Raw genomic sequence first — 25,661 nt, forward strand, 5'->3', positions numbered from 1 at the left:
CTACTCCTCACTGATGACGCCCAACAAGGCTGAAACATGTCTGGGGATGCTTGTGGTCTCGTGCAGAAGGGATGTGACCTAGAGGTTCGGGCTGGACTGCCCCTTTTGAGGTAGGACCAAACCTGATTTGCATATGGTTTTTCCCCTTCTGTAATGATATGATATGATATGGCATTTATAACGCGCCTATACAAAAGTGTTTCAAGGCGCGACGAGGCAGGGGGGGGGGGAAACAAGGGGAGACATACAACGATCCTACTAGGCCAGGTGTCATTCAGATCGTGCAAGTGCAAGGGAGGAGGGGAAAGGGAGAAGTGCAAGGGGAAAGGGAGAGGGGAAAGTGCAGTACAGGGTTAATAGCATACAGGAAAGTAACAAGGGCCAGCTAGTGGCAGTGCGAGTAAGTGCAGATACGTGCTGGGAAGGAGGGGCTGTAGGGATACAGACACAGTCCCGTAGTGCAGGGGGTGCCAGGGAGGCAGTGCAGGGGAGAGTGGCTGGGCCAAGGACCGAGAAGGTGAGTGGCCCAGTTGCAGATTCAGTGCATTTTCAGTAACTTTAGCAGGGGAGAGGGGGAGAGAAAGCGGAGGCGAAGAGGAAGGTTTTGAGTGGTGTGGCAGGCTGAAAAACGATGGTCTGGAGGGTTGGCCAGGGCTACGCCCGTGGTTATGATTAATTCAAAACCTTCCAGCCATCACCCGTTTGTTTTGCCTTCTGAGCAGTGAACCAAGCCACCGCCATCTTGAAGGGCTAAAAACCCTGTGAGGATGATGTTTTCTCCAATGCTGCCAGATAGACCATGAATTGACAGAAGTCCTAACAGTGTGCCACCCCTGAAGAGGCATCGTACCAGGCTTCCAAGGGTGCAACCGGTGAAATCTCCTGAGAAGTCTTGAGGCATGAACTGCTGAAGCTGGTTCTCATGTACGGTCAGACGATCCATAACCTTTCCAATCGAGTAGATACTGTAGCTGTCCCCTATGGTAACGGAATCACATATGGCTTTCACTTAATATTCGGGTCCAGAGGTGGTATCAACAGGTACTGGGTATTTGCGAGTCAGTCTGGGAAAGCGATCTGTCATATAGGGTTTTAACTGGGATATGTGAAATACAGGATGTATGCGAGACCATGAAGCGGGTAGTTGAAGTTTGAAGGCGACTGGCCCGATCAGTTGAAGAATCTGGAAGGGACCAAAAAAGCGTGGCGCCAATTTGGATGGGACCAAATGTTTCAGTAAATGGTGCAATGATAGCCACACAAGGTCTCCGACATTCAAAGTAGATGTTTGAAGTCGCCTTCGATCTGCTTGCTTCTAGCTGGTAGCTCGTAAATCTGTTAAGGACTGCAAGGCAGTGGTATGGCCTGTTTGGATCTTATCAACGAATTCATTAGTGAAAGAACCTTGGTGTCTGAAGGGGTCTCGGAAGGTACACATGCAGGGTGATAACCGTAGGTGCAAAAGAAAGGAGTGAGTCCGGTAGAGGTATGAATCAAGTTATTATAAGCGTATTCAGCAAATGGTAGTAGGGCAGCCCAGTTATCCTATGATGCTGATGTGAAACACTGTTGTTGCCAGGCACTCGAGAGTTAATGAGTGCAGCCCCCGCCGTTGGGGAGGCGGAGTTATTGTATTGGGGAGCGGGAAGGAGAAACGGGGAGTTCTGGGTAAGGCGCGAAGGCGCCAGTTCCTGTTAGAGATTAGATGAATAAAGAAGTTGTTACATCCACTCCGTGTGCGCGTCCTCCTTACTGGCCCTTCTGAGAGGGTAACACTGGCGACGAGGTCTTCCAGTGCGCACCGCGGAGTCCTCCTCCTCCTTGGCAATCCGCCACGTTCGTGCTCGGCAGGCTTACCGGCTCCTCCGCCGCATGCACCTCCTCCTGCTCCTTCGGTGGCCGCACACGTGCCACCACCTTCCTCTTTCCGCTACATCAGGGATTTTACCTCGTGCCCTCCGGCAACTGAAGTACGCCACGGCCTGACTCATCTCCTCCCGACGAGCTACCGTCGCACATCGCCATGAGCAGAAGGGGCTCCACCTCAGGGTCCGGGCCCAGTTCACCTCAACTGCCCCGTGCGACGCAACCGATTCAACTACGCCTACCCCCACCTTTCACCATGACCCCACAGTCCACAAAAGGGCCGCGATGGACTGACTGGATGGAGGATTTTCAACACTACGTACGGGGGTCCGGCGATGGCGAATCGCCCAACATCAGGGACATTTTCCTCAACCTGGTGGGGGGAGAGATCAAAACCGTGGTGAAAACGATTCCCGCTGCAGAACAAAACACCTTCAAGAACTTGATTAAGGCGCTAGACAAGCTCCTCATAATTGAAGTCAACCGTGACTATGAACGCTACTTATTCAACAAGTGCACCCAAATGCCACAAGAGACGGTAGATGAGTTCATCACCCGCCTTCGGGTAAAAGGAGCGAACTGACAATTCGACGCGTACTCACTGGAAGAAGCCATTAGACTGAGGGTCATCGAAGGGTGCCTGTCTCCGGCCCTCAAGAAACAGCTCCTGAATAAACCTCTCACCATCCAAGAGGTGAGTGAACTAGCCCGCATTCACGAGAGGGTGGATGCCCAGGCCACATCCATGTGCAATCCGGCCCACCCTAAATTGGACACTGCTGAAACCGTTGCGGCGCTGCAGCCATCACGCCCGGGAGATAGAGGCTCATACCCGTACAGGACGCAGCCCATGCAAGCTCCTCGTCTACAGCGGCAGTGTTATCGATGTGGGATGTCGTTCCCCCATGCCGGAGCGTGTCCAGCGCTATCACAACGATGCTCGAATTGCGGGAGAGAGGGCCACTTCCAGTCCGTATGCCGGGAGGGCATACCATTCCCGCCAGTGAGACCCCTCACACAGGCCAGGATGCCTTTCCGTCCGCCGTCCCCACAATACCACCAGCCCAGATTCGGCCAACCAGGAGGGGGACAGAGGCGGTACATCAGAGCCATCGATGAGTATCAAACCCAAGGTTACCCGATGCAACCTGAACAACAGGATCAGCCACAAGCTCTCACCGACGAATATGACCACCCCCCGTTAGACTTCAGATATGGGTCTGCCTACCATGACGTGCAAGATGCGGCATACGATCCGCCATACGACATGTATGACCAGGACGAATTCGTCAACCTGGTACAGGACACTGAAGAAGCCAGAGAGGCCCCCAAAATCCCTGTCAAGATGGGCAATCAACAGTTCCTTTTCATGATCGACTCAGGCGCCACCGTCAACATCATGGGTGAACAGGACTACGCCAAAATTCTGAACCCACCAGCACTGGAGGCCCCCCGTTCCAGAATTTTCCAGTGGGGTGCCGCAACGCCCCTACAGGCTGTGGGATGTTTCACACAACGCTTCCTCCTGAACGGCCGGCAGATCGACACGACTATCCACGTCATCCGGTCGCTCACCAAAAGCCGATGCCTCCTCAGTTACCACACGGCATCTCGTCTGGGACTAATCGAAATCCATGTGAGAGCGGGAGACGTCATTGCCGCAACCCCGGACAGCCTGAGCTCGAGAGACTCAATCGGCACTGTCACGTGCCACCAACCGCAAAATGTGATCACACAGGCCGACGTTGCGAGTGGTTTCCCGAAGCTGTGCAAAGGCCTGGGCAAGCTCAAGGCCCCCCCCATCCGGCTACACATCGACCCTTCGGTGACCCCCGTCCCGCAACACCCTCGGAGAGTTGGATTTCACCTACAGACGGCAGTGTCGGAGGCACTTCACCAACTGCTCTCCGACGGTATCATCGAACCAGCCACCGGGCCGACGCCGTGGGTGTCACCACTTGTGATCGTGCCCAAGGAAGGGGGCAAGATACGTCTGTGCGTTGACATGAGGGTGGCAAACACCGCCATCCAACGGGAGAGACATCCAGGACCGTGCATCGAGGACATGATCGTCCAACTGAACAACGCCCAGATGTTCTCCAAGCTCGACCTCAATCAAGGTTACCATCAGTTGGAGCTGCATCCGGAGTCCAGACCCATCACCACATTCGCCACCCACGATGGCCTCTACAGATACCGGCGGCTGAACTTTGGGATCTCGTCCGCCGCAGAAATTTTTCAGGAGGCCATCCGGCAGGTAATCAGACCCATCAAAGGCACCCTAAATTACAGCGACGATATCCTCGTGTTCGGATCGACGAAAGAGGCCCACGACCGAGCCCTCCTTGCCACGTGCACGGCACTCCAAGATGCGGGTCTCACCCTCAACATCTCCAAATGCAGATTCAGTAAATCGAAGCTGAAATTCTTTGGTCACATCTTCTCCCGTGAAGGGATGCTCCCGGACCCTGACAAGGTCGACACCATTACCAACCTGAGCGAGCCGCGGCAAGTGGCCGAAGTCCGTTCGTTCCTCGGCATGGCGGGGTATTGTGCCAGATACATACCCCACTACGCGTCCCTCACGGACCCACTACGTAAACTCCTGCAAAAGGAAGCAGCCTTTGAGTGGACCCCCGCGTGTCGTGCGGCATTCTCTGACATCAAGCGTGCCCTGGCGGAGGCACACCGATTGGCGTACTTCAACCCGTCATGGCACACCGAAATTGTCGTGGATGCTAGCCCGGTGGGCCTCGGCGCCATCTTGGCCCAGACCAGCGGGGAGGACATTCACCCACGACATGTGATCGCATATGCGAGCAGGGCGCTGTCCGCCCCGGAACTTGCCTATTCCCAGGCGGAAAAGGAGAGTTTGGCAGCTGTCTGGGCCTGCGAACATTTCCACAATTTCGTCATTGGCAAAAAGTTTACGCTCATCACTGACCACCAGGCCCTGTTGTCCCTGTTTGGGAACCCTCACACCAAGATGCCCCCTAGGATCGAGAGGTGGGGCATCCGCCTGCAAGAATACAACTATGACATAGTACACCGCCCCGGGGGTGACCTCAACCCCGCTGACTACTTATCACGGCACCCCGTCGGGGCGCCTGTGACCCGGGAGGGTGACGTCGCCTACGTACAGTTCATCTCCACCAACTCACTGCCACCCGCGATGTCCCTCGAGAGAGTTGCAGCCGCATCGGCGGCCGACCCGACCATGGCCCTCGCCATCAGCCTCACCTCCGCCAACAAGTGGCACGACCACCGCAGAGCGACGCTGGCGCACCCGGGTGTATGCAAACAGGAAATTGAGCGGCTGGCCAGGATACACAGGGAGCTGGCTGTGAAGGACAACGACATCCTCCTCAGAGGGTGCAAGATCGTCATCCCCGCCACGCTACGGAACGAGGTCGTGCACATAGCACACGAGGGCCACAGGGGCGCGGACAACACAAAGAAACAGCTGAGGTGCCATGTCTGGTTCCCCTTCCTGGACACGGCAGTAGAAGAATGGGTGAGAAACTGCCACGCATGTCAGTGCACTGCCCCTCCAGAACACCCTCCCCCGCTACAATATACACAGATTCCAGAACGCCCGTGGGAGCGCGTACAATGGATTTTTACGGGCCGACGGAAGTTGGCGATTACCTCCTGCTTCTCATAGATGAGCACTCAAGGTTCCCGATAGTCAAATCCGTCACCACCACTGCATTCCCACAGGTAGCGGCGGTGATAGAAGAGGCATTCAGCGAGTGGGGGATCCCGAAGATGGTCAAATCTGACAATGGACCGCCATTCTGTGGCCACGAATTCAGGACACTAGCAGAACACCTAGGGTTTAAACACATGAAGGTGACCCCTCGCCACCCACAAGCGAATGGCATGGCCGAACGCTTCATGGCGTCCATCAAAAAAACACGACAAAGAGCCATGCTGGAGGCAGTCGATCCTCACCAGGCGTTGTGCCGACTCTTAAGGGATTATAGAAACACCCCACACGAAGCCACGAACAAGACGCCTGCTGAACTAATGCTTCGATACAAGGTGAGAACCCGCATACCTCACAACTTGTCACCGGAAGAACCGCCTGACATAGAGGTGCTCCAAAAGGATGCAGAGGTAAAAGAAAAAGCGAGATGGGACACTGACTCACGCCGCCATGCGACGTTGCCAGACTTCCACGTAGGGGATGAAGTGCTCGTACAACAACCAACCCTCAGGAAGACAGATCCGCGGTTTGCCCCAAGCCCCATGAGGGTAACCGCAGTCAACGGCACTATGGTGACAGCGGAGGACCAACATCGAGCTGTCACCAGGAACTGTCAACACTTCAAACACTACAACAGACGAGAGGGATCAGGAGGGCCCCAAAGGTCTGTCTCTCCAGAACCTCGAGAGCCGCGGGATGACCCGTGGATTCCCCCGGGGAGAGACCCGGACGAGCTGAGTCAGGAAGAAGGTGCCCCGGAAACCCCGGGACCAAGCGCCCTTGACGAGAGGCCTCGGAGAGTCGTCAAGAAGCCGGTGAGACTAGTTGAAGAGTGTTGACTCTGATGTTTGGACATATTGTTCGGGGGTGGTGTTGCCAGGCACTCGAGAGTTAATGAGTGCAGCCCCCGCCGTTGGGGAGGCGGAGTTATTGTATTGGGGAGCGGGAAGGAGAAACGGGGAGTTCTGGGTAAGGCGCGAAGGCGCCAGTTCCTGTTAGAGATTAGATGAATAAAGAAGTTGTTACATCCACTCCGTGTGCGCGTCCTCCTTACTGGCCCTTCTGAGAGGGTAACAACTGTAAGTATTGTGTGAGTGACTAGTTCAGCCTTTCGGTTTGTTTGTTCGACTGTGGGTGATAGCCAGAGGTCCGGGCTCTCTGAATCCCAAGCTTATTACACAATAGTTTCCGTTAAGTAGAGGTGTATTGTCTCCCTCAATCTGAGATTATGGTAGTTGGCAAGCCATGAAGAGGAAAGAGGGAATGAAGAAAAACTTCGGCCATACGTTTGGCAGTAGGAATACACGGATGAGCCATGAAATGAGCCATCTTAGTAAGAGAGTCTACCATCACCATGATTATAGTCTGATCGTCAGAAAGGGGTAGATTAACAATTAAATCAGTACTGATGTGTTGCCATGGATGGGATGGTAAAGGAGGCTGTGTTCATTTTCCCAAGGGGAGCCTACGAGGTGTCTTGCTTTGCTGACAAATGGCACAAGAGGCTACGTAGTCTCTAACTTCGTTGTTGAGGTTGGGGCACCAGAAATATCTGATGATGTTTTCCAAGGTTACACAAACTCAACGATGACCCGCTGTCTTCACATCATGGCCCATGTATAGTACCTCTTGTTGTAAGGTTGAGATGGGTATGTAAAGCGTCTGACCATGAAACATGCTCCGCCTTACAACCCGTACTGTTCCATGTTGGCTAATATCAATGGGTCTCAAAGATTAGTTGCTTGTTTCACCTGTTGGAGAAAGGTGGAGTCAGTAAATAGAAAAGAAGCTTTGGGAAGCAGCTTTTGTTGCTGATGAGGAACTCCGGCTTCAGAGTCGGTGCAAGATAATGCGTCCGCCATTTGATTCCCGTGACAGGCAGAAAGGTGAAAAGAAAATCATAAAGAAAAATAAAATATGCCCAACAGGCCAGTCTACTGATTTGACATTCACGTTGCTGTAGAACTTTTAGATTGCCATGGTCCATTCTCACAGTCACCTGATATTTGGAACCCAGTTACAAATGTCGCCATTCGGTACAGGTTTTTTTATCACTAAAAGTTTAATTTCCAAGACGGTATAATTCTGTTCCGAGCCTGATAGAGGCTTGGACATATAAGCAATGGGGTGTTCACAATCATCTTAGAAAAGTTGTTTAAGAACGGCTCCAATTGCAGCGTTTGAAGCATCCGTTTCCAGAATAAATGGTCTATTCTGGTTTGGGAGGCGTAATATAGGAGCTCTTGTGAAATGGGCTTTTAACACTCGAAACGCCTGTCTCGCTCTGTTGTTCCATGAGAAATGGACTCCCTTCTTCAAAAGAGCAGTCAGGGTAGGATTTTCAAAGAAAAATTAGGAAAACATTTCCTATAAAGGTTTGTAAAGCCCAGGAAGCTTTGTATGTCTTTAACCAAAGCGGGCACTTTCCTTTGCAAAATAGCCTGCACCTTTGAGGGATCCATGGAAGCTCCATCAGAAGATGGAATGAAAGCCAAGTAACTAACAGATGTTTTGTGAATGTGACGTTTTTCCACTTCTGAGACATCGATTTGATGTTCTTGAAGATTTCTGGGAAATATTAGAATGTTGTCGAGATAAATGACTACTGAATGAAATATGAGATCTGAAAAAAGGTGATCCATAAATCGCTGAAAAAAAGCGGGGCGTTAGCCAATCCGAAGAGCATGACACGGTATTCGTAGTGGCAGAAGGGAGGGCCAAATGCTGTTTTCCACTCGTTGCCACTATGAAACCGGAGGAGATGATATGCGCCTCTAAGATTCAACTTTGTACATATCAAAGCCCCCTCGGACAGCCTCCAAAATGTCCAGGATCAAGAGAAGAGGGTACTTATCCTTTACTGTAATCTTATTCAAGCTCCTGTAATCAATACATGGATGTAATTCTGAAGTGTCTTTCTTTGGGATGAAGAATATCAATGCACCCTCAGGGGAACACCATTATCAGCCCGTTTTGAAGGTAAGTCTGTAGGTATGCACCTTAGGCCTCTTTCTCTGGCTCAGAGAGAGTATACATCATACCGAAAGGAAGTTGAGTGTTGGGCAAGATCTCAATGGACCAATCCTCTACTCGATGTGGAGGTAACTACTTGTATTCGTCTTCTAAGAATACCTGTTGATAAGCATGGTACTCTTTGGGCAATTTTTGGAGGTGGGATATAGATCTGTTCTCATTGGTTTTCAGTTGAGTTTGAAAGCAGGTGGCTATTTCATGAAGGCAATGTCGAAGGCAATACTCTGAGCCCAAAAATATGGTACCAGCTGCCCAATTCACATAGGGGTTGTGTTGCCGAAGCCAAGGAAGATCCAAAATAATTGGGTAATGTGCTGCCTTTATTAGATCAAATGTGATGGACTCATTATGGGAAGATAGTCGCATCAAAAGTTTGGAGGTTTGTTCTTTAATGGGGATTGAAGATAATGGAGTACCGTCAACCCCTTCCACTGGAATAGGAAGTGGGGTGGGTTCCCGAGGGACATGGTGTTCCAGGGCCCGGGGGTCATCGAGAATATGTCCTTCTGCCCCACAATCGATGAACCCCAGCGCAACCATGCAGGTGCCCTTTGGGTTCTTCCCCCTGCTCTGGGTTTGATTCAATGTCCGGACGTCGACTTTTTAAGGTCACCCTCTAGCCTGGCTGAAAATTGACTTTTGGTGTAAAGTAAACCTTGTGAAGGTTATACCACCAAGATGAAACACATTGAATAGATTTTCATCTATGAAAGACACTAGAACATTTCTCTATTTGGAACTTCCGCATGTCAAAGCCACACAAAGTAATGCATTTGGTTTTGTTTAGGAACTCCATGTTCACCTGTGAAAATAACGAACACTGCTGTGACTGCATTTGACATCTGTATGTTTTTCAAATGATGTGACAAGTTGCAAAGGCATGAAGCAATGCCTATGTTGAGTTTTGTTATGAGGATTAGCATGGAGTAAATGTCTGATGTTCATTAGCCTTACTTTACATATCATTTGTAAAATGTCCAGATCCAGGAGATGATATGTACTGCACTCTGTGATTTTCAAGTTGTGCGCTTTTCACATATGTTACAAAGTGCATATATTTTAAAACATGAATATATTTCAAAAAATGGGTCAGTCATTAGTAATAAACTGAACACCATTCTCTTTTGAGCTTTCCACTGTATTTTCTGCACACAGCGAGGCATTGCTTGCCAACTAATGATATGCTGGCAGGCAGCCCTACAAGAAGTAATAACTGCATTAGAATAAAGTGCAATAGATTAGAAATTACATAGGCAGGACCCCTTTCCTTGTTTATAGACACAATCGATGAGGGCAGGAACATCATGAATGATCTTGTCCTGGAGATGCAACTCTACTTTAAGAACCATCATGAGGGTATCCTGAGGATTGTGAGCGTGGGAACATACAGCTTTCCCCTTGTCCGTGGTTCCCATTATGGATGGGGTCTGGGGTTTCCCATCTGTTGAGGTGGGGTGATCAGACAATCCTTAACAAATGCTTGTAAGATCCACAATACATGCAGAGGCCGAGAGTCCTGCGCCTATTGCGTTCTTCCAGAGTCAAAGTTCCACGGGCGATACCACCCTGAATGGGCTCCTATTCTGAGTGCTGGCGAGGACTAGAATGAAAAGCTTTGGCCGTCTTCTGCAGGCGTCCTTTAAGTCTTTTGGATTGCTGCTCTTGCAAACGAAAATCGATCTGTAGCGTTAATGCAATCATCTCTTTCAGATTTGGAGGTCTTGGCACACAGGAGACCTCATCTTTGAGTTCCTCAGACAACCCTTGTCGAAAAAGTGTTACCAAAACATCATCAGGCCAGGCGGTCTCCCCGGCCATTTGTTTGAAATTGGTGCTGCAAGTCAGCACATCTAATGACCCTTGTCTTCTTTTGAGTAGATTTTCCTGGGTGGAGACAGTGAGTTCTTGTTGGCTAAACATTGCCTGAAGACTATTTACAAAGGCAGAACATGAATCCAGGATTTGATTGTTGGTGATTACAATGGGAGTTGCTTGGGCCAGGGCACTTCCTGCCAAGTTGGATAGAATAAAACTCACGTTAGAGTGATCTGTGGGAAAATAGGAGGGATTCAAAGTAAACTGTACAACACATGATTCCAAGAACTCCTTGAGTTTCTTTGGATTTTCTGCGAAATTCCACAAAATGAGGGAGGTTGGAGGCAGCTCAGTTCGTATGGGTGCAGCTGCAACCATTTGTCAAAGCGCAGCATTTTCATTCTTCAGATGTTGCACTTCCTGGGTGAGATCTTGAAGAGCTGCTAATACTTGTTGCATTTGTTCCATTGTGATGGAGCTGGCGTCGCTTGCTGTAAGGATGTGCAGTCGGAGGCTAACCTGTAATCTCGTCGTAGATCACCTGGTGTTTCAACCCAGAGAGATTTGATTAGAAAATGCCACAAGAGCATTCACGTAGCCCAATTTGAATAGGGTGGCCGTGTGTGCTCTATGGACGATGGCCAGGGGGAAAACCCATACAGGGAAAACCCTTGTCACAGGCATTGTATCTTCAGAGAAGATGATGGTATGGTTCCTTGCTCTGGCGAACTGATGTTATCCGTTACTTGCCTCGATGTAAAAGCGGCAACTGAAACAATCGGACAGGGAATAGGAACTCTGTTTCCTTCACAGAACTTACTTCGCAGAGCAGGCAGACAGAGGGCAAAGGAGGAATATGGCAAAGGCAAGACAGAAGGGCTAAGAGAAAAACAGGGAATAGAAAACAGGGTAGAGTAACAGCGTCAATGCTTAGTGGGGAAAAACGAAGCGACACAAGGTGCTCACCATTGGGCTGCTTCTTCTGCTGTGTCACTCTGTGGCAACGATCCTTGGGATGGATTGCATCAGGGCGCCATCTTGTAAACAACTGCAACGTTACCAGATCGTCTGAGCAGTGCACCAAGCTGCCACCATTTTGAAGGGCTAAATACCCAGTTAGGATGCTGTTTCCTCCAATGCTGCCAGATAGACCATGAATTGATAGAAGTCCTAACAAGGCCAGGCAGCGGAAGACCACTAGGTCCGTGAAGAACGCCCGCCAGCCCAATGTACCAGCCGGACTTCTAAACCAGCCTCGAAGGGCGAGTCGTGTGTGGGAGAGCAGAGGACGAGTGTCGTCAGACCTCGTCCGCATGAACATAGGCTGGGAACCTACGTTCCTACATAGTGAACCGACACCTCCAAGGAGTCACCAAACAGCACAGGACCCCCGTAAAGTGGCTGCAGAGGACTTGCAGACAGATGTACAGAGGGACAGGGTAGCAACAGCATGCATTCCGTAACCCAGAGGCAACCTTGCGATCCACAGCGTCCTGAACCGCTGCCTTCACTGCCGACATCGAAAACTGCCCCACCAGGCGGGCGATGCGAGGAAGAGAGTGTCGCCACAAAACGGGACATGGCAACCCATTCCACGCCCTGTGAACAGTGCAGCAGCAGAGCACCTGGGGTATGCCCAGGGCAACCCCATCTTGGGGCATGCCCGTAACGTCCGACGGAAGGATCTGAACAAGCACCCCGGACCAAGGGTGCCTAGAAACCAAACCATTCCACACCAGGGAGAGCACAGTGTCCACTTCTACCCTGAGGAGACACAACCCCCAGCCTCAGCAGCCGTGGAGGGCGAATCTTGGAAGAGGCGGAAGCAGGGATGTCATTTCACCAAAATGCCAGGCGTAGTGAAAGTGACATCACTAGGTCACTCCCCCAAGAGTGACATCACATGAAGTTATGTTATTTGGCCACGCCCCGTGTGACATCACAGGAAGTGATGTAATTTGACCACGCCCCCATCGTGACATCACAGGAAGTGGCATCACATAGCATTGTTTCTAAGTACACTACGAACTGGTCCGCGTGAATGACTGGCCAGAAGCATGGGTAAGAAATGGCTAACTGGATTAAAACGAGTATGAACCATTCGGTCCTTGGAAATGTGCTCTGCTTAGGAAAGTGGACCTCATGTTTATTTTGGCAACGTTGTATGGACACTCTCAAGAACTGTAGATGCACATATGACCTGCGTCTTCTTTCTGCGCATGCTCCTTGGGTTTAGTTTCAGCTGTGAGTTCCTACTTCCGGTGTCTCCTTTCTGCGCATGCTCCTTGGGTTTAGTTTCAGCTGTGAGTTCCTACTTCCGGTGTCTCCTTTCTGCGCATGCTCCTTGGGTACATGTTTCAGCTGTGAGGTTCACTTCCGGTTCCCCCTTTCTGCGCATGCTCTCTGGGTAGATGTTTCGGATGTGTCCGTGCTGCTTCCGGTGTCTCCTTTCTGCGCATGCTCTTTGGGTAGATGTTTCGGATGTGTCCGTGCTGCTTCCCGTTCCCCCTTTCTGCGTATGCTCCTTGGGTTTAGTTTCAGCTGTGAGTTCCTACTTCCGGTGTCTCCTTTCTGCGCATGCTCCTTGGGTTTAGTTTCAGCTGTGAGTTGCTACTTCCCGTTCCCCCTTTCTGCGCATGCTCCTTGGGTTTAGTTTCAGCTGTGAGTTCCTACTTCCGGTGTCTCCTTTCTGCGCATGCTCCTTGGGTTTAGTTTCAGCTGTGAGTTCCTACTTCCCGTTCCCCCTTTCTGCGCATGCTCTATGGGTACATGTTTCAGCTGTGAGCGTGCTGCTTCCTGGATCTCGTTTCTGCGCATGCTCATTTTCTCAGTATCTGAGCTCTGCGCATGTCACTTGTACCATCGAGTTGTGTTTTACTTCCTGCGTGCCGCTTCAATGGTGTCTCTTTTCTGCGCATGCTCTATGGGTAGATGTTTCAGCTGTGAGTTTCTACTTCCGGTCTTTACTTTCTGCGCATGCTCCTTGGGTTTTGTTTCAGCTGTGAGTTCCTACTTCCGGTGTCTCCTTTCTGCGCATGCTCCTTGGGTTTAGTTTCAGCTGTGAGTTCTTGCTTCCCGTTTCCCCTTTCTGCGCATGCTCTCTGGGTAGATGTTTCAGATGTGTCCGTCTGCTTCCCGTTTCCCTTTCCCATTTATGCGCATGCTCCTTGGGTTCAGTTTCAGCTGTGAGTTGCTACTTCCCGTTCCCCCTTTCTGCGCATGCTCCTTGGGTTTAGTTTCAGCTGTGAGTTCCTACTTCCGCTGTCTCCTTTCTGCGCATGCTCCTTGGGTTTAGTTTCAGCTGTGAGGTCCTACTTCCCGTTCCCCCTTTCTGCGCATGCTCTCTGGTGTCTACTCAGCACTGCGCATGTCTGTCCTCCAGCGCTGCACCCCAGCCTCGCTGCCCAAGGCGCTAGGTAGCTCAGTCTTCTGAGCCGTGGCTGCGTTCCTGCCCCCCCCCCATCTCTTGCTCTATTGTTAAAGGGAAAATGCTGCACAAGCTCTGAAGCAATCCCATGGCATAATTTACCGCAGCTGAGTGACAGGCCTATTGCACGCGCTTGTGGTGAGAAAAGTGTCCTTTTAGGGTAATGTTGACTTGTCTCTGCTGTTCCTTCACGCTCCTTCTGTTAAGCCTTTCTCCTGTGTTTGTGATTTATAGGGGGCGAGGCAGCTCCCTCTTTGGATATTTCTTAAATATATTTTCTCTGGATGTCGTGTACATTCTTGGAGATTAATTAATCCTATGGTAATATTTTCTTTCTCCAGACCTGAATACACTATTGGTGCGTTGCAGTGTCCCGCAGGCAACAGAAGGTAAATAGCTGCTGTGATATATGCATGTCTCTCTGCACAGGGTGTTCTTTGCTTCTGCAGCAGTTTGTCTCCTGTCCTGAGTGCACTCCATGCCCCCTTCTTCCCTTTCTCTACTCTTTGCCCCCCAGCCCCCATGCCCAGGGATGCCCCCTATTGCACTGAGTAAAGGAGGACAACTTGCAACCCATCCCCTCAAACGAGAGTTTGGATGGGGATAAAAGTGTGCATTTTAAAGCGCATTATTATTTATTTTTTTTTTTTATTTGTGTAGCACACAACAGCCCGCAGGCATCGTGGCGCTGTTACAGAGGTAAGTAGGCTACTTGGTTACAGTAGTACATACAGAGAGTATTAGATCTAACAACTGTAGGTGCATTGGTTACAGTGGTGCAAGAACTAGTTACAGTGGTGCATGACAAAGCATATGATGTGTACCCAGTTCAATAGGTTACAGGGAACATGAGTACGCAGGCGTGATGCGCAGAGCGGGAGTGTAGGCAGAGGTTAGTTAAACAGCCAGGTTTTGAGTGCTTTGCAGAATGCAAGGTGTGAGGGTTCGTTTCTAAGGGTGAGTGGCAGGGAATTCCATTGTTTGGCAGCAATTAAAGGGACGCTAGCGCCACCTGCTTTGGCTTGTTTGACTCGACTTGGGGATTATGAGACGGTGGGAGTATGGTGTTCTTGTGGGTCTGGAAGAGCCTGTTCTCATTACTTTCGAGGCAAGGTAAAGGGAGGCTATGTGAGTGATGCACTTGTGAGTGACGGCAAGAGTTTTGAATAGGACCCGTTGGGCTTCGTGTCTGGCGGCAGATCTTTTTTTTTTATTAGTTTGCTCAACAAACTATTACAACTTCAACAGTATGTAATAAACAAAGGTTAAAAACACAATATTCTTATCACGGTAAACGATAATATAAAACAAAATACTAGCCTCAGAGAAGGAAGAGATCCATTCACATAACAACCGTTCTCATAGATTACATCCTGTTAAATTTCATCTGCAATACAGAGCACTGCTCTACCTGAATGTGTAGATCTCAGTCTCCACTATGCGTAATAAACAAGCATCTCACAATAATACTGCGAGTATACATAGACTTCTCAACAGAACATTCACTTGACAACTACTGTGGTGGAGTCCTTCTTAATGAATTTCATCCTTCATAGTGTACATCATCAAAGTGATTTATAAACCACATAATCAGAGTGGATGACCAGCAAACACCTATCACAAAATCCAGCCACATAAATTGGTTTCTCATAAACAATAAACCAAAGTTATACATAAAACACAAAACAACATTAAGTGTTTTTAAGTTTATTCAAAGCAGAAATACTGGCATTCTTCATACTTGTGATATCATTTTTTCCAGTTCTACATTTAACAGCACAAGACATTCTGAAAGAGCCAATATGGTCTTTGTTGTATATCCCCACATACATGCCCTCCACAACCATTCCCTGGCTAGCAACGTCGTACCGATCATGCCAGGTCCCAGTTATCAAAGTGTTTTCAGTAGATTACAAGATGTTTTAGGGTTTATTTTTGTTCTGATTCATTACAAAAGCGGCTCCGTATAGGAGCACCTGCTGCAGATTTATTTCCCCATTTCAATGTCCTTTCATGGGTGTACATCAAATTTAGCTTAAAGCAAAGATGTACATCCCACAGTTTATTGCCAGGAAACTTTAATAGATACGTCCTCCGGGGCATACGCTTTGCCGTACACTAACGGCAGATATGTGTTCTCTTTTGGGAATTTTGAGAGCTGCTCGAAGTGCATTGTTTTGGATTATTTGGAGTTTCATTAGGTTTTTTGCTGTAGTGCCAGCAAAGAGGATGTTGCAGTAATCCAGTCTTGAGCCTATTATGGCTCTGGTGATGGAGAGGCAGTTCTCAGTGGATAAGAGGGGTTTGGCTGCGTTAATCAATTTGGTGTAGTAGGCAGCTGAGGAGGCGATGGCGCTGACTTGACGTGACATGGAGAGGGTGGCATTGAGGTAGACTCCTAAGGTTTTACCGATGGGGAGACCAGGATCTGTATGTTATCAATTGTGAAAGTGCTGTATTGGTTGGTAAGTACGTTTAGGGTTTCCTGTGAGCCTACTAGGAGGATTTCAGTCTTATCACTGTTGAGGCAGAGACGGTTGGCTGACATCCAGGCCTCAATAGTGGAGTAGGCAGTGTTGAGGGCCTTGGCGTCAGTTTCGTAGTTACTGGAGAGTGGGAGTAGGATTTGGGTGTCATCAGCATACTTAGTGTAAGCTATACCAATGGAATCTAGGATGTCAAATAGAGGCTTAGTGGAAATGTTGTAGAGAGTGGGAGAGATATAGGATCCCGGAGGGACTCAGCAGTGAATGGTGATGGGAGCTCCACAAGCCTGATCTGAGAACACTCTCATGGCTCTTCCTTGCAGGAATGAGCTGATCCAGGCTGTGGCATTAGGTTAGAAGTGTGCTGAGGAAGTGAGGTGGTGACAAAGAATGTTGTGGTCCACTAGGTAAAATGTGGCTGATAAGTCCAAGAAGAGGAGTAGGGCAGGCTTGCCTGCATCCTTTATATCAAGTTGCTTTTTAAGGTCAAGCAGAGCAGATTCTGTGCCGTGACCAGGGCGAAAGCCGGATTGACGTAGGCCCAGGATATGGTTTGTTTTCGAGGAAGTGTTGGACCAGTGATTTGTCAACGATTTCTAAAAGGAAAGGGACAGTAGTTATGGGTCTGTAGTTGTTTAGAGGAGGCCGGGTAAAGTGACAGCTTGTTTAGAAGTGGTCGTACCCAGGCTTCCTTAATGCTAGGAGGGACCAGTCCAGAGGGAAAGGAGGCATTGATAACTGCTGTGAGAAACAGGGCTAGTGTGATAGCAGTCTTTAATGATCGTGGCTAGACAGTCATCACCTTTGCAGTTCGAAGGTTTGAGGTGTTTTAGGAGGGTGAGGACTAAGTTCTGTGACATCATTGAAGGAGAAGAGGGGGATATCCTCCTGGGCAGAGGGGTTAGTGGTGGGTGTGGCTGAGGGTGAGGCAATGTGTTCTGGTTGGGATTGTGCTCTGCAGAAGGTTACGTTTGTTGAGCATGGCGGTTTGGAAGTTAGAACACCACGATTCGTCTTTAGTTATGACCTGCGTGGTAGGAGCTGGTGATTCTAGTTCTCTGAAGATGGCAAAGATTTTCTTAGTTCCAGATTTTGCATTGGTAATCCTAGTGTTGAAGGAGGCCGATTTGGGCGAGATGATTGCCTTTTTGTATTGTGTGGCTATCTTGTTGAATTCTAGTTTTGTGAATTCAAGTGGGTTAGTTTACCAAGTGGAGAGGGCGGTGCATTTCAAGGAGAAGAGTTCCAGTAGCTCTGGGGTGAACCAAGCATTTGCGTGTCTGGCAGTTTTGATTTTCCTGCTGTCACTGGAGCTATGGCATTGAGTGCATTCTTTAGTGCAGAGTTGTATAGATCAGCTAGAACGATGGGATCATTGGAGAAAGGAGGTTTGAAAGTGGGGGTATGGTGGTATGATATGGTGGCCTGTCCAGAGGCAGGGGGCATTGGAGCAGATGGATAGAGAGTAATTGTGGTTGGCTATCCAGTCCAGGATGCAGCCTTTAGAGTGGGTGGGGTTAGTGATTGATTGATTGAACCCCTGGGTGTCTAGAGCTTTGGCAAGAGATTTGGCATGTGAATCCTCAGGGTCATTGAATCCGAGGTTCAGGTCTCCTAATAGAATGGACTTGGAGGAGAATTTTAGGTTGTCAGATAGGAGGTGTATGTGTTTCTCATGGAAGTCAGCCATGGGGATAGGGGTGGGGGGGCGGGAAACAATATGTATAGTGATGGTGCAGTTAGGGGAAGGTGGTAAGTTTGAGGGACAAAACGTCACTGTTACCTTCAAAGGAGTTGGTGACCTGTCGTAGGAAGAGGGATTCCTTGGCAATGATGGCCACTCCACCACCTTCGGTGTGTAGGCGTCCAGACGGTAGATGTTGTAGCCTTGAGGTAGGGCTAAGGATAAGGCGGTGCCAGAGGCTTCATGTAGCCAAGTTTCAGAGATGACTAAGAGGTTCAGGTTTGTGTGCGGGAGCAGGTCACAGATTTCCAGAGCATGTGCTGGGAGGGAGCAGGAATTAATGAGGGCACATTGGAATGAGGCAAGTGGTTTGGTGGGCTGCATAGGGAGGCTGCTGATTACACCAGGGGTGGTGGTGGCAGGGGGGCTGCTGAGGTTTGGGTGCGCAGCGCGAGTAGGCGATTTCTTGAGGATGTGACTCTGGGGAAAGAGTGGCAGTAAGTTGGTAGTGTGCGAGCATGCAACATTGTTAGTCTGCGGTTGCACGGTGTCTGTGTAGGGAAGGGGGATGCATTGATGGCTGGGTGGGTAGCTAAGGGTGTGATGGGAGAGGGAGAAAGGAGGTAGTTGGTAGCTGTGGAGGTATCAAGCTTAGTGTGTTTTGAGGGCACAAGGGTGCAGGGTGTGTTACGTGGGGCTAGCCGTGAGGGCGAGAGGCTGAGTGGGTGGATAGGATGAGTTTTGCTTTTCGGGATGGTGTTTCAGGGTTCTTGTGGCTCCTGAGTCGTAGGGCTGATCGTGTGTGGAGGCTGGTGAGGGTACGATGTCCTTTCATCACAGGATGTTTTTTACGCCAGGTTTTTACAGTGGATTTTTTACCTAAAAAAAACTCATCAAATCTTTAGGGGAAGGGGGGTTAGAAAAATATATATATATATGGGGTGTGGGTGTTCGAAAATAGGTAAAAAATATAATGGGATGGGGCAAAAAACAATGTCCATGAGTTTTTTTCATTAAAAAATCTGCGGTAAACCCCCCCACGAAAAAACATTCCACGATGAAATGACATGGAATTGATGGGGAGTAGGTAGGAGGACGGGGAACAGGACAGTGATGGAGGTTACATTGTTAGGCTGAGAGGAGGGTAGGAACCAATTAGGTGGGGGGGTAGCGCGGTCTAGGTTGGAGTGTACTTTGACATACAGATTGTTATTCTTGGACGGCAGGCAGGAAGCGTTCATATTGGCAGGCAGCATTATCCATATGCAATGATTACAAAGTCATATTTAATTTTTTTTTTTTTGTGGCCCTGTGCAGACAAAATTGCCTTTCCACCCAAACCAAAGATCTCCCTTCCCGTTGCCTGTTCACTTCCGACATAACCCATAGCTTGATAGGCTAAACTCGCAGCAATCAAAACCAGCTCCCTGGAAGTCCTCCATGCTGGATATGGCACAACATGGAAGATAGACCAATGGTTGTAGAGAGAGCACCGCTTGTTTTAGGTTGATCTGTTATAGCATGCTGTTTTGTTGAATTTGAAGCTTGAATATATTTTAGTAGGGTGCAGCCCACTATGTAGTGCCACCGTGCAGGGCACATAAATATGACTGAAAAAAGAATGACATTGATGGATAACGTTAACATATTGATATCGTTTCCTTTCAGAAGGACGTTTACTAACGTCGCAAACCGCGTACTTCCGAGCAGGACATTTCCCTGCACACAGGTCAGTGAAGCTGACACAGTTTATAGGTTAAAATGGGCAATCTTATAAATATATATGAAGTCTCACAGTGGTGAGTAAACGTATACAAACATATGAACATAGACAAACATTTAGAGGCACTGCATGAGAAGCACACGCTTAAAAATGGCAGAATATAACACATTGAGCGCACTTATTCACAACAAGCTGACTTGATCACAACCAAGGGCTCATGAACTAATAACACCATGACATACTTGCATGGGGTGCACAAAGCATGGAACTGAGTAGCGATCACCTTTATACATTTGTGTGTAGACAGCTAATATTGATCATATCAACGTGTTTTTCTTTGTTTTTTCTTAGGTTTTTTTAATGTGTTATTGGGCCTCATTCCGAGCACAGCGGTCTGGGAACTACGGTGCCAGTAAGCATGCCGGTACCGTAGTTACCAGACCGCCATACTACGGGCTGTGCTCGCGGGTGCCTGACAGCCTGCCAGGTTTTTCCTGGCGGGCTGACCAGCACCCGCGAGCTCAGCACGTTGGATGCACCGGCAGTACTTAAATGATTTCTTCCTGGTCCACTAACCTGCCATGACTACTACTTCAAGGTCTCCGTCCTGGTATACTCGCCTGCCGGACTAAAAGCTTCCAACACTACTACAAGTACTTATTTGGAAAAGTTTGCTTCAAACAACTTAGCAAAGACTTTCAACAACATCAGTATTGACTACTTCTTCTGGGAAGACATGAGACACAGGTGCTGTGTGTTCCACACTTGTGACTGCCACATGCAATGCTGCTCTCCTGCTACTCTTGTTTTACCACTCTTACATCAACAAATGCTGATAATGGGTGTCTATCACACTTGCCTCTATTAGGCTTAGACAATGCTTGTTTGGGTCTTTTCCAACTATTGCCTTTTTCTCTCTTTGGCAATAAGGGTTACTATTAGCTTGCTTCTGAATTACCCTCTCTTGACTTTGGCAATGATGGTTCTTGTCAATTTGCTTTAGTATTTGCCTCTCTTGGCTTCGGCAATGTTGGTTGCTGTTAACCTCTTTTAATATTGCTCTTGTTTGGCTTTGGCAATGATGGTTCTTATAAACTTGCTCCCTCGCCACCCACCTCCATGGCTCCCTTGCCACCCCGTCCCTCCTCTACTCTGGCTCCCTTGCCAGCTTTGGCTCTCCTGGCTCCCTTGCCTCCCTCGTCCCCACTGCTCCCCTGACTACATTACCTGATGCGTCTCTCTCTTGACTACCTCGCCTCCCTTGAACTCCACCTCTCTAGCCCCACTGCCATCAACTTCTTCCTTGGTTCCTCTGCCTCTTCCTCCATTTACCTCCCAGGCTCCTCTGCCACATCTGGTTGGGTCCACTGTACCCCGCCCCGGAAGTCTTTAAAAAGTGACAACCTGCTCCACACTGCTGCTCTTAACTTTCGCTCTGACATCTGCCACCTCCTTGAACTGCTGGATCTAGATGTTCTCGCCCTTACCGAGACATGGTTTAAGGCCAGCTTTGTCACGAGTTTTGACACACTTCTCCCAGAGGGCTACAAGAGCCTCTCCGAGCCCAGGCCCAACAGGCCCAGAGGTGATCGGGGGCCTTGTCAGAGACGGCCGTGCTAGGCGGAGCAGCCTGACATGGCTTGCCCAGTTAGGGTTCCTTTCTCGAAACCTTCGAGGCAGTGGAACAGAGAGCAGACAGAGCATGCTCGGCAGCAAGGCAACGAGGACCATAGCCACATCTGCCCTCGACTTTCCTGCAGCTTCCTGTCTTCAGCCCTAGGCTTAGCCCCCCGGCCCCACTGCCTCCAAGTCCCATCGTCCCTCGCCGTATTAGTCTCCAGATAATGTTTGGTGGCTGGTGGCTGACGGCCTGTGTTAGGAAAGATTTCTTACTTGTAGGTAATTCTTCTTTCCATGTGGCAACCCCTAAACTTTTTGCTGTTGTTTTACACCCTGATCTAGACTTTGCCAGATAAGCACGGCTTCCTGCCGCACTCCTCTGGGCTTTGGCTCCATTCTTACGGGGATACTGACATGCCCTTAAAACAGTCAGTACCGGGAAACGTTGTTTTCCGTAGTTCTTTCGCTCATGTTGCAGCTTTCGCGCAACATGGCACAAGAGATCACTGTAAGCTAAGTTACTGCTCTCTTGGGTCTCTAGTCATTTTTTGGGCCCTAGATACTCTCGTGGATTGTTAACAAATGGTGCAAGTGAATCACGGACGGGACTGGTGGCAGCGATAGTTTCTTTGTGTTTTGAGCTCCTTTTGGCTGTTTAAGTGCGTGTCTCGTGCTTAGCCCAAAAGGGTGGCCTGGCTCCCAAGATTGCCAGACCACGAGGCTCTTTGTCCTGTCCGCTGACCGTCTTGCCCCCTTCACCTTCCCCAGGTCGAGCCGACCCGGGGCCTTCCTTATTTGGGCATGTACTTTCCCGCGAAACAGCGATGCTTTTGCGGGCTTCTACATGCTTGGTGTGAGCCTCCAGGATGTGGGCTGGGATGTCTGGTCCCAATACACATCCTGGGTGCCAGAGAGTCTAGTGTGTCTTGAACGCCTGGGACCACCGTGGTCCGTGATAGGTCCACGTATGGTGTGAGTGTTTTGTGAACAGATCTCCTATTGGGTCCCCTCCGTTTTGGCGCGAAGGGAAACCTGGATAAGAGGAGGCTGGAAACACCACTACCATGTCGATCTCCTGAGTTTTCACGAACAAAGGATAAGGAGCCAAGTATCCTGTAACCAAGAGGCTGGACCGAGGAATCGCTGGTGACCCGCTGAAGGACTGCTCCTCTGCACTGCTGTCTTTTTGGGAAACCCTTTCTACCTCTGATCGAACGAGAAGGCCTGTACTGGTACTTCGACCCTTTGGAATAGTGGGAACAACTATTCTCGGCATCTTCACCATCTCCTGCACGTAAGCCTTCGGAAGTGTCTCTGGGCCATCCAGTGGACTGACCAGCCTACCCAGGAGTCTTGCTCTGTAACCGCCGTCAGGTTGCTGCTGTATTCCGAGTCCTTGACACTCTCACATGATTCGTACACTTGGCGTTCCCAGGTCTGAAGTGAGTAGTGTACATTGGGCTGAAATGCACACAGCCGCTTTGTTGCCCTGCTGTGGTAACAATCTGTGCGGGTTCACTACGTTTGGGACATCCTCAACTCTAACTTCTGCTGCCGTGGAATCTACACGCCGAGACTTCCCCTGCTTGTATCTGAACCTGCCAGCACTGAAACTGACGCGGAGAAGCCTGGGTCTGCCTGCATCGGGGACCGGTGAGTAGTAACGCTAGGAACCGGTCGCCCTCCTGCAGTAGCCTGTAGCTTTTCCCCACTGTGTCAAACAGCATGGCTTTCCGTACTCGCGCTCTGCTTCTGCCCCCAAGTGGAGGTTGCGCTTGAGTCGCGGAGATCTGTTCGTCTTCATTTGTTCACCGATCTGAACTGCCTGTTTTCCTCGAAGAGACTCCCTTTTGCCCGTTGGCACCAGCGTGTGCAGGTACTTTTGAGCACAAGGCTCCCCTCTTCGTAGGGCTCGGACTTCCTTCTAGTTAGGTGCCTCTAAAGGTGGACTGGCTCTAACTATTATTCGCACTGCCTGTTTTCCTCCCCATCTAGGTGGTCTGCATATTTCGTGCGTCTAACTCTTTAGACCCTTTGGTATTGTATATAAACTGTATTTTGATTGTGATGTGTTGGTTTACTTGAGTTTTACCGTGATTCTTTACTATGGTCAATATTACAAAGGCCTTGTAATAAATGTGTCTATATTTTTTATATAACACCTGTTTGGAGTAATTTGTACATGTCCTTGCTTTGTGTGCTCATTGCGGGCTTTCAGTCACCCTCACCCCTCTTGATACCTAGTCTTGACCGCCCCCATCGCTACCCTAATTGATCTGGCTTGTCCAGAGGTTACCCTGTTCCAAGAAACTAGGCTGGCCTTCTGAACCTCTGCCCCTCCAGGACAGAGTTCAGAAATCCATCTTAACAGCCTGTGACTTGGATTGGGACGTGCCTCTCCCGGCTACAGGCTGTACAAGTGGGTAAGTCGCTTAACCCCATTTTTTTTTCTTGCCGCCTAATTTGGTCTTGTCTTTGCTTACAGTGGCCCTCGTGACTTCTTTACAGCATTTTGCCAGTGACGAGATCGCACACATTGTTAGGCAGGAACAAGCGCACAGAGGTTGGAGAAATGACTTGAGATTTTCCACTGTGATGTTCCTTTTATTTCTGGTTGGCATCGAAGGAGCGATGGAGTTTTGTTTAATTGGAAGTTTGCAGTTTTGGATAGTAAATGAAAGCAGGGAGTGGTCAGTCCAAGGGAGTGATTCGATAGACGATATGGTAGTTTCACAATTAAGGTCTGCTATCCAATCTAGGATCATCCTTTATCATGAGTGGGGTGGAGTACTCTTTGAGTAAGGCCTGGGTCGGACAATGAGTTAGCCATTGTTATGGCAGGTTGGTCATTGGGGTCGTTGAGCCCCACGTTAAAGGGTTTGGTGTTAGAGGTAAGAAGGGTCATGAGATCTTCTTCCAAGGAGCCAATAGGACCAGGGGGGTCTATAGATCAGATGCATTGTTATGGTCCGTGAGTTAGTGAGTGGAAGTTTGACTGACATTAGTTCGCAAGACTTGATTGGAGGCTGTGGGACTATTCTGAGACCCAAGGAGGATATGATGATAAAGGCAATTCCACCGCCTCTGACTGACTCTATGTCAGATCTTAAGACTGTATAGTTGTCGGGGGTGGCAATAAGAAGGGACGGGTTTGCAGCTGCATGTAGCCAGGTCTCCGTTATTGCAAGGAAATCCAGTTCTTTAGTGGTAATTCAGTCTGCTATTTCTACTGCATGTGCCACCAGGGATCTGGCATTGATCAGTGCGCCACTGATAGCAGTGGGGCTATTGCTTAGAACAGTGGTATCCAGTACGGCTGTTGTCCGTCTAGATTTGGTATGGGATTTGTGGGTTTTAGTATGCTTTTAAGGTTGGCTGAAGTTATGATTGGTTGAAGTTGGGGGTCTGGGTGGTAAGAAGTAGGACTTAGCTAGTCTAGATCCAAGTCTGACGTTTCTGCATGCTAAAGGACATGGGAGGTTAGGCGTTATTCTGGCTAGGTCATCTAAAGATGTTAGGGGGACATTTGGTTCGTTGATGATAACACCTAGACGGCCGTTATAGGGTTTATTGGAGTTTTTGGCATTGCAGGTCGGCTTGATCTTATATGGGAGGATCATGGGTGGCAGAAATCTGGTGGGCTTGGTCCAGTTTGCGGGGATGACATAGGTAGACATAGTCTCAGAGTATCTGCCTGATGATGTAGGTATCTTGGGCCGTGAAGTTTGGGACAAGGATGGGTTGGCTCTGTCGCCTGATAGTGGCATGGCGAGTAGCATGCTCTGAAGTATACTAATGAAGACGATAAGGGTGGCATACATTGTTAGAGAGTATCAGGGTGCGCTGGTATGGGTCACAGGTTCTAGATGCATCTAGGTGACAATGGACTACGAATGGTAGGGGGCACAGGGCTCTGCTGGTCACCGAGGGTTCAACATTATAAATGGGGAGTAGATTGTCAAGGAGGCTAGATCAGGCGCTCAACGGTGCTACAAAGCAATGGGTGAGACCTATAAAGAGTACATGTGTGGCGGGCCCAGGTAAGGTAAATCACTAGCAGGCAGTAGGTAATGAGAATGCAATGCACAATATTGCAGTGGCCCAAGTAGATCACTCAAGACAGTGGGCAGTCGGACATAACTACGCAATGTCGCGTTAGGCTAGATAGGTCTCTCCGTGACAGTAGGCAGTGAGGCATGAATGCACAATACACCGTGTCAATGTGGGCTAAGTAGAACTCTCCGTGACAGTAGGCAGTGAGACATAAATACACAGTACACAGTGTCACAGTAGGCTAC

Source organism: Ambystoma mexicanum, chromosome 5q (assembly GCF_040938575.1).
Source record: "Ambystoma mexicanum isolate Mex_15411 chromosome 5q, UKY_AmexF1_1, whole genome shotgun sequence".
Classification (NCBI taxonomy): Eukaryota; Metazoa; Chordata; class Amphibia; order Caudata; family Ambystomatidae; genus Ambystoma; species Ambystoma mexicanum.